Below are 14,347 nucleotides of genomic sequence, written 5' to 3' on the forward strand. Positions count from 1 at the left end.
TTTCTGCCAACTCATTCTCTTTCCTCCCTGTGTTAGTCCAGGTTGACTAGAGAAGCAAAGCCATAGACACTCATATGTGTAAAAGAAAGAGCTTTATTTAAAGAGTAATTGTATATTAAGTATCCCAGCCCAGTCCAGATCAAGTCCCTAAGTCCGATATTAGCTCATAAGTCCAATACCATTCTATAAAGTCCTCTTCAGACACATGAAACCCATGCAGTAACGCCAAATGCAGGAAGATCACAAGCCAGTGGGTGGAAAGTATTGTGGATCCAGTGGCAGTGGAAGCATCTCAACGCTGGTGTGGGTCTCCATGTGGCTCCTCCAACTCCCGGGCTCTGATTCCGGCTCCATCAGCGTAGCTCCATGTGGCTGGTCAACAGGAATGGTGAAGCAGAGAGTGTATCCTGCCTCCAGGGAGGAAGTCAGGAGTTCCCAGAATCCTCAGGAGAAGGCCCTGGCCACACAGAGGCCTCATTAGCTATGACCTGATTGACAGGCTAGACACCATCCCTTCGCTCAAGTTGACAGGAGATTGTGTAACTGCCACACTCCCCAAGAAGTTTCGGTTGAGTGTTTGAAGTCACTGGGCCTGAGCACCCTCTGGCCAACCAATATTTCCCGTGCTTTATCAGAGGAGGCAGACGGGGAGACGGAGAACTTGCCACTGCCTGGTAACTGTGGTGCATCTCTCCCAGTGCCTCACCTAAGATGTTTCTCGCCAGGGTCCTTGGGGGCAGTTGGTTTATCTGCTTGACAGGGTAGAGCAGGGGTCCTCGAACTTTTTAAACAGGAGGCCAGCTCACTGTCTCTCAGACCATTGGAGGGCCAGACTATAGTTGTTGTTGTTTTTTTAACTATGGACAAATTCCTATGCACACTATACATCTTTTTTTTTTTGCACACTATACATCTTATTTTGAAGTAAAAATACAAAACGGGGCAAAAACAGGTGGAGGGCCGGATAAATGTCCTTGGCGGGCCGCATGTGGCCCACAGGCCCTCGTTTGAGGACCCCTGGGGTAGAGTGTATTGAGAGCGCTGAAGTGTCGATTGGTTGATCCCCATCTGGAATACGAGTGAAGCCTGAAGATTACCAAAGATGCAGGAAGACAAGCAGTCCAAAGACCAAATGGACCATACAAGCCACAGCTCCAATGACCACGAGACCAGAAGAACCAGATGGTGCCCGACTATCACTGCCAACGTCCCTGAAAGGGGTGGCAGCAGGAAGGCCGGTGTAGAGAGAGCCCTCAGGACAAAACTCAAAATCGTGAGTAAAAAAAGAAAGACCAGGCTCCTGGTGAATCCCCTCGGACCGCTGACACCGGAGATGAGACCCGCCTTGCTGTCAGACCGAGCGACTGGACAGTGGGTGGGGGCAGATGGAATTCACTTTATTCGGAGCCCCTTCTCGTTTGCTCTCCCTTTTGGCCCATTTTTAATTTGCTTTCTTTTTTCAATATTTTTGTTTTTCAGTATTTTCTGCTGTCTTTTCAATTGAGGTTTTCCTCTGTTTTATTTTGTTATTGGTTTTACTGTGGGATTATGAAATCCAGGGTCGGTACATCAATATATAGTAACTGGATCAAAATGGGGAGCTAATCATGATGAGTGTAGAAAGAAGAAAATGTTTTAAAATGTGTTGGTGGTGGTGATGGTACCACTCCGTTTAATATGATTCAACCTTGGAATTGTATAAGATGTGAATTATGTCAATAAAACTGCTAACAATGAAGTTAAATGAACATACAATTAAATAAATCATGGTAAAAATGAAACAAGCGAACAAAAAAACAGGCTTACTGGTGTTATAGAGAACGGTGGGACCCCTAAGACTCCTTTGACTCCCTACAAGCCTGGACCTCCGTTCTGCACTGTACCGTCCATCCCAGTGTCCATGTCTGTGGCGGTAGTCCCATTTGCGAGTGAGTTGTCCATTGTGTTAATGAGTCAGGATTCAACGAGATGTATGAGTGGTATCCACAAAAAAAAACCACGGAATTTTCCCCAAAGCTACGTGAGAGACAGTGAGTAGCAGAAACCAAGAGACAGGCAGGAGACGTGGTGGGCTTCCCAAGTGCAGCTCCCAGAGGGGGAAAGCTGAGCGCCCGCAGAGGAGACTTGCTGGTGGAGGAGGGTGCCGCAGGGCACCTGGTGGTGTTCCTTTTGCCCACGAGACCCAGGAACAAGAGCCGAGTGCTCTCAGATTGAGGTTCATGGTGGGTCGGGGTGCTGCAGGGTATTTACTGGCAGAGCTCAAAGAGCTTTGTCACACTTTCCTGAGCAGGGCAGAGTCCAAGTCAAGGGACTGCCGTTCGGAGAGAGAGACATTTGGTGAGCATAGCTGAGAAGTGGTTGTCCAGATGGAAGAGTTGTATCCTGACGTTCCTGAACTGGAATTGTAACATGCTACTTCCCCAGCAAACCTCCAGATTGTAAACACTGTCTTGAAGTTCTGCGTGGCCATTGCGGTGATTCATGAACCCAGGTGAGAAGCAGAAGGGGTCATGGAAGAGATGGCTGGTGTCAGAATTGATTTTAAAAAGTAGGTTGGATGATAGAGACAGATCTGATCTCTGCGTTGTAGGAACAAGCTCGGGCTGTTGATGCAGAACATGATTCTCCTTGCCCCTCATGAAGTTAGATGAGGAGGCCAGCACCGTTGCCATACTATTTTTACACCGGGGAAAATCCTGGAGCAAAGTCAGTGTGGCCAGTTTAGGAACTGACAAAAACAGGCTGTCTGGACGCACAGAGCAAGCAGGAGAGCAGTGGGGCAACCCTGGGCTGTGTGTGTGTGTGTGTGTGTGTGTGTGTACAGAGCAAGCGGGAGAGCGGTGGGGCAACCCTGGGCTGTGTGTGTGTGTGTGTGTGTGTGTGTACAGAGCAAGCAGGAGAGCGGTGGGGCAACCCTGGGCTGTTTGTGTGTGTGTGTGTATGTACAGAGCAAGCAGGAGAGCGGTGGGGCAACCCTGGGCTGTGTGTGTGTGTGTGTGTGTGTGTGTGTGTGTGTACAGAGCAAGCAGGAGAGCGGTGGGGCAACCCTGGGCTGTGTGTGTGTGTGTGTGTGTACAGAGCAAGCAGGAGAGCGGTGGGGCAACCCTGGGCAGTGTGTGTGTGTACAGAGCAAGCAGGAGAGCGGTGGGGCAACCCTGGGCAGTGTGTGTGTGTGTGTGTGTGTGTGTGTGTGTACAGCAGGGTGAGCTCTCTCCAGGCTTGAAAGATCGATTAGAGCGCAGACCTCATTCGACCAGCAATAGACAGGCTTAGGGGTTGCTGATTGTTAAACTGAGGTCTAAGCCACAGACAACGCAGTGCACTAATCTTAAGCGTGGTGCGCAATTGCATGCTGTGTGCGTGCACACTCAGGGGACCAGCACTGAGAGTACCTCAGGACCCCTGGTGGCACATGAGTTACTCATCTGGCTGCGATCTGCAATCCGCAAGGTCAGAAGTTGGAAACCCCCAGCTGCTTCTCAGGGGAAAGACAAGGTGCTCCACTCCCACAAAGAGGGACAGTCTTGGAAACCCACAGGGGCAGTTCCGACATGTCCTCCAGGGGCGCTGTGAGTCAGAATCAACTCGATGGCAGTGGGTTTTGTTGGTTCCCGCACCACAGGGGCTCCCCCAGGCCCCCCTCCTTTCCCCAAGATGAACTACTCTTTTGGATTCCACCGCCATAGACGGTCTTACCTTTTTTGGGGATTTCTACAAGTGAGCTTAGACGGGATATGCTCTCAAGAGCTAAACTTCATGCACTCAATCCTCGGTTACCGGAAGTCCTCAGGTTTGTCTTTGCTGCAGAGTATTCCTTAGCGTGGGTATCATATAATTCATCCATTCCTCTGCTGGTGGCCCTTGGGCTGTTTTCGGTTTTTAACTATGAAGAATGCGATCGCTATGTACTTGTCTCTCGGTGCACATAGACACTTCCAGTCTGTGTTTCTTTTCCCTATTAATGCTCTCCCTTCTCGCTCCCCTTCACAATGATCATTCCATGCAGGTAGGCCAGCTGGCCCTGAAAACCTGGGCAGGAACAAACGACACCGGGGGCAGGGGGCGGGTCAACAGTGGCCCAGGGACTTGGCAGTGGTCGATTCTCAGCCGAATGTTGCCACGTGTTTTTACAAAGCACAGCAATGTTGGCTATTCTGGACTGTGAGAAAGCATGCTTCAGTTTAGTGACCTAAAACAATTCTGAGCAGGGAAATGACATACTTGGATTTAGACACTGGAAGGTGATACCACCTGCTGTAAGCAGGGCGCAAACTCCCGCAGCCGTGGGGCCAGGGCGACCCACCAGGCCCATCGTGGGGACGGTGCCTGACACAGAGCAGAAGCTTAATAAACGCAGCCTCGAGCACAGCGGTTCTCAACCTTCCTCAGGCCGCCACCCTTTCATACAGGTCCTCAGGGAGTGGTGACCCCCCTCCCAACCATAAAATTATTTTCATTGCTACTTCATCACTGTCATTTTGCTACTGCTTTGAATTAGGCGACCCCTGTGAAAGGGTCTTTCGACCCCCAAAGGGGTCGCGACCCACAGGGTGAGAACCACTTCTCTAGTCCAGTGCTCACAACTGGACCCGTAGACAACATCCTGGTAACTGGAGATGAAACTGAAGTTGTCAGGGGGTTCTTGGTACTCGGATCCACAATCAACGCTCCTGAAAGCAGCGGTCAGGACATCAAAGGATGGATTGCATTGAACACATCTGCTGCCCAGGCCTCTTCAGAGTGTTGAAGGGCAAGGAGCTCATTTGGAAGACTGAGGCGCGCCTTCCCCAAGCAGGGTGTTTGCGATGGCCCGCGCCTGTGGAGACGGGACGACGCAGAAGGAAGGGCACAGAAAGCGATGCCATGAGTTCCCGTGTTGGTGAGGACTGCGGACCATGTGGACAAGCACGCCCACCCCGGAGGCCGTGCGGCTGGCAGGACTTTGCACGTGCGAGTTCTCAGGAGAGCCCAGTCTCTGCACAAGGACACTGTACTGGGTAAAGTGGAGGGCCACTGAAACCCAGGAGGACCCTCAATGAGATGATTCGACACCGTGGTGACAAGGACGCGCACAACAATTGTGCGGGAGGCCGGAACCGGGCAGGGTTTGCTCGTGTGCGCAGGGTCGATGTGAGAGGAAACTCGGGGGCGCCCACCAAGCGCGGCACTGCACACACAGACAGCCGCCGGACGAAACGTCAGGGGCTCAGACTGACAGCTGGCACACCACCCAGGTGCAAGTATGACCTTAAAAACCAACCACCTCGGACACGTCCTTCTTGGCATCTGGTGGCTCCCGGCGGTGTATCTGTCCTCCTGTAGAACGCAGGATGCTCAGGAGCCAGCTGTTGGTAAGCCCTCCCCTCACTCCAGCACCGGCTCAGTGTTTGGAACCCAAGCTCCCCCTTCCCAGCCCTCGCCCATAAACCAGTGGCCTGGAGTCCATCCTGACTCCCGGTGACTCCGTGCATCTCAGAGCAGCACAGTGCCGCTCCAGTGAGTGGCCGTGGCCTCTCGGCAGCAGATGGTGCACACGTGCTCCCAGGGTGCTCCTGGAGGGGTGTGAGCGCCAGCCCTTCTCGCTGGGGCACCAGGGCGGCAGCACCTGCTGATCAACTGGGGCAGGAGGTGTTTCCAAGTCTGCCTGGCCCCACAGGCTCTTCCAGAAGCTTGCTGCCCCCCACAGCTGAAGAAGCCCTTCCCTGCTCCCCCTGCACCTGGGTGGGTTCTTTACATGAACAGAATGTGTGGCAACAAGGCTGAGGGACTTCTGAGGCTACATGGTGACAGCAACACCACTGCCACGGGCGTCCTGCATGAGATCTACGCATGCCATGGAGCCGGGCCGGGGGCAAGGCCTCTAGCCAGTGTTCCCGCAAACAGCGCCGGCTGGGTTGTTAGCCAAGAGCCGCATCCAGTAGACACACGAGTGAGCAGGCCTAGCATGACGTCAGCGCCCTCCTCCAAGCACCCCCCCCCCCGCCCAGCTGATGCCAAGTGGGGCAAGGGTGCCCTGTCCCCACCAAGCTCTGCTCAAGGGCCAGGTTTGTGATCAAACTGCAAGGAGCTGAAAAAAGCTCAGTGAAAATTCCGTTACCTTTATCTATTTATTCTTTCATGGAAAGGCTTTACAGTTATGGGTGGGGGGAGGGGGCCCACAATCTCTTCTAGGTGGCCAGCACATTTCTCAGCTGCCTCTTGGCTGGGATGTGCGCCCCCCCCCCCACTTCTTAATGAGCATTGACTGGTCCCTGAAGCCCCGGGGCAGCCCCGTGCCTCGCTGTTGGCTCGGCCTGACAGGGCACATCTCCCGGCCATGATCCAGCACACGTGTGGCACGCTGCGGGAAACAGAAAGATTCCCCCCAAGTCGTCTCCCCCAAATATATGCCAAACCCAAGGCTATTCCCCTCAGGGGTTGCCTAGAGCAGCCAGGCTGCGCGGCCCGACTCACCCCAAGCAGGGCCCACTGCCTCCTGGTGTTGTTCCCTTGAAGGCGAGCCCGAAGGAAGCCCGGGACCACTCACGATGACTAAGGTTAGGCCACTATAGTGAGTCTAGGGTCTCCCATCGTGCCTCATATGTACCCCTATTCCCTCCCTGTACTACTGTGTGTACACCCCCAGGTCACCCCCTCCTATTGCTTGTATTGCCTATGTTACAACCCCTTCTCATGGTGTCCATTGTTATCTGTCATCAGGAGGCTTGCATGCTCCCAAAGACATATATAAGCTTTGGTTAGAAATAAAACCTCACGCGAGCTCTCTCCTGCCGCTCGTCCCCCACCTCCACGTGTACCACCAATAGGAGCTGATCTGAGCAGCTGCCGTGATCGTGTCTGACTTCCTTATTTTCCTCTCTCTCCCGCCTCTCCCATTTCCCCATGGCTTCACGATGAGCTTTCTATTTCTGAACCGTACAATTGTGCCTCCCAACCCCAAGATCAGCTGTGAGGGGCTGCCGACCCCCATAGCACGCTGCTCTTCCCAAGGGCTTCTGTTGCCCTTTCCTTCCATTTCCCGCAAACTTCCCGACGCCCACTCACGAGTGTCCCTGTTTCGGGCGCTGCATTTGAGGATAGGGTTTTAGACAAGAGATGACTGGAATGTCAACTGGATGACGCAGCCCCTGGGGGCCTGAGCTCAGCAGGTCAGCTGTGGTGTGACCCGGGAAGAGAGCAGTGGTCATCCCGTGGTAGGAGTCTCCCCTTCCATGCAGGAGGCCTGGGCTCTATTTCTGACCACTGGTCCTCCTCCACACCTGCCTTCCATCTTCAGTGGGCCTTTCAAGTTGCTATGATGCTGAATAGGCTCAAGCAGAAGACAAGGAAGAAAGTCCTGGCCATCTACTCCCAAAGATCAGCCAGTGAAACCCTATGGCTCCCAATCGTTCCTGGGGAGTTGTGCAGGGGGTCGGGTCACCAGGAGTCAAGGAGCAAGCCAATGGCAGCTAGCACAACCAGACCAAAATGGGGAGGGGAGCTACTGGGTGTGTGCAGGGGATCTCCAGACCTAGATGCCAGGCCAGGTGCTAGCTGGTTCTCATTAGGTGGGGAGCCCTGGGTACTTCTCGGATTCCTAGCATTTTCACCCACTTGTCAGTTTCTCAGCTTGCCCCGGGCTCCTGGAAACTTGACAAGAGTTGACAGAAGTAAAACATCTGGCCCAGAGCCAGGAAGAGTGCACCGTGAGGCTCTGCAAACATCAGTTCTTTGTCTCGGTGGGTGACACAGTTGTAGCACCATCTGGACTGTTCTACCACCACCACCACCAGCCCCACAGGTTGTCGACTGGAATGTTTTCTCTTTCCACTGTAGTTTGGGCGCAAGTTCAAGTCGCACACATTGTTTCATGGCATTACCTGCAGGCCCTTCAATGTGGCGGCACCTCTTCCTGCTTCCTCCTGCCCCTTCCTGCCTCTGACCTTTGGTTGGGGGCACAAGCTGCCCTTTTGGCCTCAAACAATTGATCGTTCTGACCAGTATTATTATGATTTATAGGACTGACTATTGTGCTGAAGGGGGATCCCGAATGATGGGTTCAGTTCTAAGAGCCCTATGTGGACCACATGTGGCCTGCTGAGGCCATTTATCCAGGCCACCGGGTGTTTTTCTCCCGTTTTGTTTTTTACTTCAAAGTAAGATATATGCAGTGTGCATAGGAATTTGTTCATAGTTTTCTTTTTTTTTTAAACTATAGTCCGGCCCTCCAATGGGTCTGAGGGACAGTGAACTGGCCTCCTGTTTAAACAGTTTGAGGACCCCTGGCCTAGGGGGTTCCATCAACGTCTGCTAGATCAGTAAGTCTGGTCTATTTATGATTTTGAATTTTACTTCATATATTCTCCCATTGTGTCCGGAATCTTCTTTGGTCCTGAGCAGAGCAGTCTGTAGGAGGTGCTGGGCACTGTCTAGTTCTTCTGGTCTCAGAGTAGTGGAGGCTGTGCTTTGCATGGTCCCTCAGTCCTTCAGAATAATTGTTTGCTTGAGTCTGATTTTCTTCACTCTTCTTGATTCCGGTCTGGGAGAGACCAAAAGTTGCATCTTACACAGTCACTTGAGGTCCCCACCTTTTATGTTGAATAAAGAGTGACCAGGACTTTCAAAAGCACCGTGTAGGGAAGGAGGAATGGGGAGCAGCACTTTGGGCAGTGGGGAGGGCGGGCAGGGCCAGGCCTATTGCTGCAGCCACACCAGGCCTCACACCCATGGGGCTGGTCTCCAATCCTACCCTCATCAGCTCTTCCTGGTTGGTTTAGAAACTGAACTCAGAGTGAGCTCATCAGGAAGGCAATAAAGCAAAGAGAAGTGAACAGAACCAGCTCAGCCTGGCACCTAGGTCTGAAAAGCAGCCCCCATGCCCCCAGTAGCCCCCTCTCCCCATTTTGGTCGTGTTACTAGCTGCCATCTGGACTCTTCCATCACCAACACTCTTCCAAGTTTTCTACTGAGTATCTCAGAGCCCATGCACACAGAGGCATGGGAAGATAGGGCCAGCCCATGGGGATTGATTGCCTGTTCTCAGAGATTAGATTACGTTGCCAACTCTGGTGACCAGGCCCAGATATCTGTCAGAATCTGGTTTCACCTCATACGCCCACTTGACTCGCTGAAGTTAATATTGTACTAGACCTCGCCGGCCTGGTTGCCGCTCCTTAACTTGGATGATACCAAGCTGAGAAGTAGCCCTACTCAGAGTACAGGTTATGGTGCTGCCAAAGACTGTTGGATCTACTGGCACTCCCAAAGTAACAAAGCTGTCTGTCTCAGAAGAACAGTCGGAGGGTCCCTTAGATGCACGCACGGCCAGACTCCATTACGCGTCCTCTGGTCATGTGAGCCGGAGGGACCGTCCGTGAAGCAGGCCAGCAGGATTGGTAAAGACAGGCTTGGCACAGAGAGGAAGCCTGTCCTCGCCGTGGGCTGACCCAGGGGCTGCAGCAATGGGCTGTATGGCTAAGGTGCAGGGCGGGGCAGGGGTTCAGTCTGTTCTACTTGGGGACGGCGCCTAACAAGAGCAACGGCTGGCTGGTGGCTTGCTCTCCTCTGCCTACTGTCACCCCTGTGTTCAGAACTGACTTCCTTTCTCATGGGCATCTGTTTTCAGCCTTCCCCGGTCCAACCCTCCTACTCTCAGCTGCCCCAGAGAACTCTCTAACCCTCAAACATGCAGCCTCTTCCCCAGTTTACTGCCTTGCGTTGACTCAGAAAGCCTCAATGCCTTCACCTGGTGCAGGAAGACTTGGACCTGGCCCCTGGCATGGGGCCTCAATCTTTGCATCTGCCCTTCAGCCACACGGGCTAACTGCTCTCAGTCCGTCCCCCCGCTGTGCATGGAACGGGCAAGGCTGCGGTGAGGCGCCCACTCACTTTACCCAAAGAGGCTGGTCTCTGTCCCTGGTTCCTGTGATATAATTCCCAAACCACTGGGATTTGCCTGGTGACCTCCAGTGTCTTTGAGGACACTGGATTACATCTTAGCTAATAGGTGCCTAAGAAGATGACTCAGATAACAGCTACTGTGTGTGTGTGATTCCATCAATCATGCCAGTGCCATAGGCCCTCCTAAGGCTCTGGCCACCAGAGGTCAAGGCTCTGAGCAGCCAGCCACACCACTGCTGACCTGCTGAGCTCAGGCCCCCAGGGGCTGCGTCATCCAGTTGACATTCCAGTCATCTCTTGTCTAAAACCCTATCCTCAAATGCAGCGCCCGAAACAGGGACACTCGTGAGTGGGCGTCGGGAAGTTTGCGGGAAATGGAAGGAAAGGGCAACAGAAGCCCTTGGGAAGAGCGGCGTGCTGTGGGGGTCGGCAGCCCCTCACAGCTGATCTCGGGGTCGGGAGGCGCAATTGTACGGTTCAGAAATAGAAAGCTCATCGTGAAGCCATGGGGAAATGGGAGAGATGGGAGAGAGAGGAAAATAAGGAAGTCAGACACGATCACGGCAGCTGCTCAGATCAGCTCCTATTGGTGGTACACGTGGAGGTGGGGGACGAGCGGCAGGAGAGAGCTCGCGTGAGGTTTTATTTCTAACCAAAGTTTATATATGTCTTTGGGAGCATGCAAGCCTCCTGATGACAGATAACAATGGACACCATGAGAAGGGGTTGTAACATAGGCAATACAAGCAATAGGAGGGGGTGACCTGGGGGTGTACACACAGTAGTACAGGGAGGGAATAGGGGTACATATGAGGCACGATGGGAGACCCTAGACTCACTATAGTGGCCTAACCTTAGTCATCGTGAGTGGTCCCGGGCTTCCTTCAGGCTCGCCTTCAAGGGAACAACACCAGGAGGCAGTGGGCCCTGCTTGGGGTGAGTCGGGCCGCGCAGCCTGGTTGCTCTAGGCAACCCCTGAGGGGAATAGCCTTGGGTTTGGCATATATTTGGGGGAGACGACTTGGGGGGAATCTTTCTGTTTCCCACAGCGTGCCACACATGTGCTGGATCATGCCCGGGAGATGTGCCCTGTCAGGCCGAGCCAACAGCGAGGCATGGGGCTGCCCCGGGGCTTCAGGGACCAGTCAATGCTCATTAGGAAGAGGGTGGGGGCGCACATCCCAGCCAAGAGGCAGCTGAGCAATGTGCTGGCCACGTAGAAGAGATTGTGGGCCCCCCTATCCCCCACCCATAACTGTAAAGCCTTTCCAGGAAAGAATAAATAGATAAAGGTAACGGAATTTTCCTAGAACTTTTTTCAGCTGCCTTGTAGTTTGCTCACAAACCTGGCCCTTGAGCAGAGCTTGGTGGGGACAGGGCACCCTTGCCCCACTTGGCATCAGCTGGGTGGTGGGGCTTGGAGGAGGGCGCTGACGTCATTCTAGGCCTGCTCACTCGTGTGTCTACTGGATGCGGCTCTTGGCTAACAACCCAGCCGGAGCTGTTTGCGGGAACACTGGCTAGAGGCCTTGCCCCCGGCCCGGCTCCATGGCATGCGTAGATCTCATGCAGGACGCCCGTGGCAGTGGTGTTGCTGTCACCATGTAGCCTTGGAAGTCCCTCAGCCTTGTTGCCACACATTCTGTTCACGTAAAGAACCCACCCAGGCGCAGGGGGAGCAGGGAAGGGCTTCTTCAGCTGTGGGGGGCAGCAAGCTTCTGGAAGAGCCTGTGGGGCCAGGCAGACTTGGAAACACCTCCTGCCCCAGTTGATCAGCAGGTGCTGCCGCCCTGGTGTCCCAGCGAGAAGGGCTGGCGCTCACACCCCTCCAGGAGCACCCTGGGAGCACGTGTGCACCATCTGCTGCCGAGAGGCCACGGCCACGCACTGGAGCGGCACTGTGCTGTTCTGAGATGCACGGAGTCACCGGGAGTCAGGATGGACTCCAGGCCACTGGTTTATGGGCGAGGGCTGGGAAGGGGGAGCTTGGGTTCCAAACACTGAGCCGGTGCTGGGGTGAGGGGAGGGCTTACCAACAGCTGGCTCCTGAGCAACCCGCGTTCCACGGGAGGACAGATACACCACCGGGAGCCACCAGATGCCAAGAAGGACGTGTCCGAGGTGGTTGGTTTTTAAGGTCATACTTGCACCTGGGTGGTGTGCCAGCTGTCAGTCTGAGCCCCTGACGTTTCGTCCGGCGGCCGTCAGTGTGTGCTGTGCCGCGCTTGGTGGGCGCCCCCGAGTTTCCTCTCACATCGACCCTGCGCACACGAGCAAACCCTGCCCGGTTCCGGCCGCCCGTACAATTGTTGTGCGCGTCGTTGTCACCACAGTGTCGATCCAGCTCCTTGAGGGTCCTCCTGGGTTTCAGTGGTCCTCCTGGGTTTCAGTGGCCCTCTCCTGAGAGCTCGCACGTGCAAAGTCCTGCCAGCCGCATGTCCTCCGGGGTGGGCGTGCTTGTCCACGTGGCCCGCGGTCCTCAGCAACACGGGAACTCACGGCATCGCTCTCTGTGCCCTTCCTTCTGCGTCGTCCCGTCTCCACAGGCGCGGGCCATCGCAAACACCCTGCTTGGGGAAGGCGCGCCTCAGTCTTCCAAGTGAGCTCCTTGCCCTTCAACACTCTGAAGAGGCCTGGGCAGCAGATGTGTTCAATGCAATCCATCCTTTGATGTCCTGACCGCTGCTTCCAGGAGCGTTGACTGTGGATCCGAGTACCAAGAAACCCCTGACAACTTCAGTTTCCTCTCCAGTTACCAGGATGTTGTCTACGGGTCCAGGTGGGAGGATTTTTATTTATGTTGAGTTACAATCCATTCACATTAGCTTTATGCGGTAGGAACAACAATTTGTCCCTTTCCTTCATGAGATAAAATCAAGAGGCAAAGGCACTCGTCCAAGGTCCTTCAGCTAGAGAACCTCAGCTCAGACACAGACCAGGCGGTCAGCGGTGGCGTCTGGGTTCCTTCCCACTGGACCAACCCTTCCTCTCTTCTTCAGCCTTTCTTCAAAGACAGGCCTTCCTCCTCAGCTGACCCATCACCTATTGGGGAATGCCAGGGAAGGTGGGTCTGGGGGGCTCTGGGATGTGTCCATAGGGAGAAGTCCTCTGCCCAGACCCAGCCTCCTGGTTTCCTTTCCAACCAGTCTGTTGGGGGATGGGAAACCCAGTGTCACCACTCAGCTTCTGGTGGGCCTGTCACCTCACCCAGGGCTTATTCCAGAGAGTGAGGAAGTGCTGCTGCTCTGCTGACCAGGAACAATGGGGCCATTCTCTCTTCTAGGAGCAATTTTAAGGTGGAAGTTACTGGTATTGTCCACATCTGGAACATCATCTTACGGGGGACTCCAGGTGCAGAAGCAGGAGCACACACCTGTCCCAGAGGAAACCACTCAGACTTTTATTACCATGAAACCGAGAGGTTTATCGAAAGCTTGGGAAACATTCCCAGGGAAAGCTATGGGGCAGGAACCAGGAAGCTCCTGATCAGAAGTGCGCTCTCTGGAAGCAGGGCAAAGGGCAGGGGAGGAAGGCCGTCCTTACAGTGATTGGTTGGCAACAGGAGCATGAGCCATTGGAATTCATCCATTTGAATACAGGACTGATGTCCTCAGTTACAAGGTAGTTAATGATCTTCAACACGCCTTAAGGGCTGCTGAGGGGAATTCTGATAAAGACCTTGAGGCAAGTCCCTCCCTAAAGAACATTCTAGAACAGCGTTCCTTTTCACAATGTTCTACATCCTGCTTCTCAGGGAGGAGGAGCGCTTAGCGTCTTGGAAACGTGTGAGCCGTCCTCTTGGGTGCAACCATTGGTATCTCCAGGTACAGAGGCAAGAAGAGTGATGAACATTGAAAGACATGTGGGAACCATTTGTCCCCTCGGCTCAGGGACCCCACAATCATCAGTCTCCCATACCCTGAGACCAGAAAACATAGATGGTGCCCAGTTACCACAACCAACTGCTTGGCGGGGGGGGGGGGGTCACATTAGGAGGTTCTGAAGAGGGTGGGAGAGAAATGTGGAACAGACTCTCAAAGAGTCTATTGGTTTGACAGAGACTGGTATGAGCCCCAAGGCGATGGTTTTTAACCACCCCTCTCCGGGCCTGGAATTGGACTCACCCCTGTGTTAGCATGCGCAACCCTTGAAGAAGAGGGGCCAGCATTTACCCAAGGAGAAAGGGTTAGGAAAGAAGGCAGCACAGAAATAAGAAACACAGAGAGAGCGGAATAAGTGATGGTCCACTGAGAGGATTGAAATGCATGACTTAAAAGGCATACACCTTATTGAATGTACAACTGATGACCTGCTCTGTAACCCTGCCCCTAATTCACAATAAAAAAGCTTTAACCGAAAGAATATCTTTTGAAAATGATGATGGCAACCTATGTACAAATGTCCTTGATACAATCGATGCATGAACTGTTCTAAGAGCTGTGAGAGCCCCCAATAAAATGATTTATTA

The sequence above is a fragment of the Tenrec ecaudatus genome, chromosome 10 (assembly GCF_050624435.1).
Source record: "Tenrec ecaudatus isolate mTenEca1 chromosome 10, mTenEca1.hap1, whole genome shotgun sequence".
Classification (NCBI taxonomy): Eukaryota; Metazoa; Chordata; class Mammalia; order Afrosoricida; family Tenrecidae; genus Tenrec; species Tenrec ecaudatus.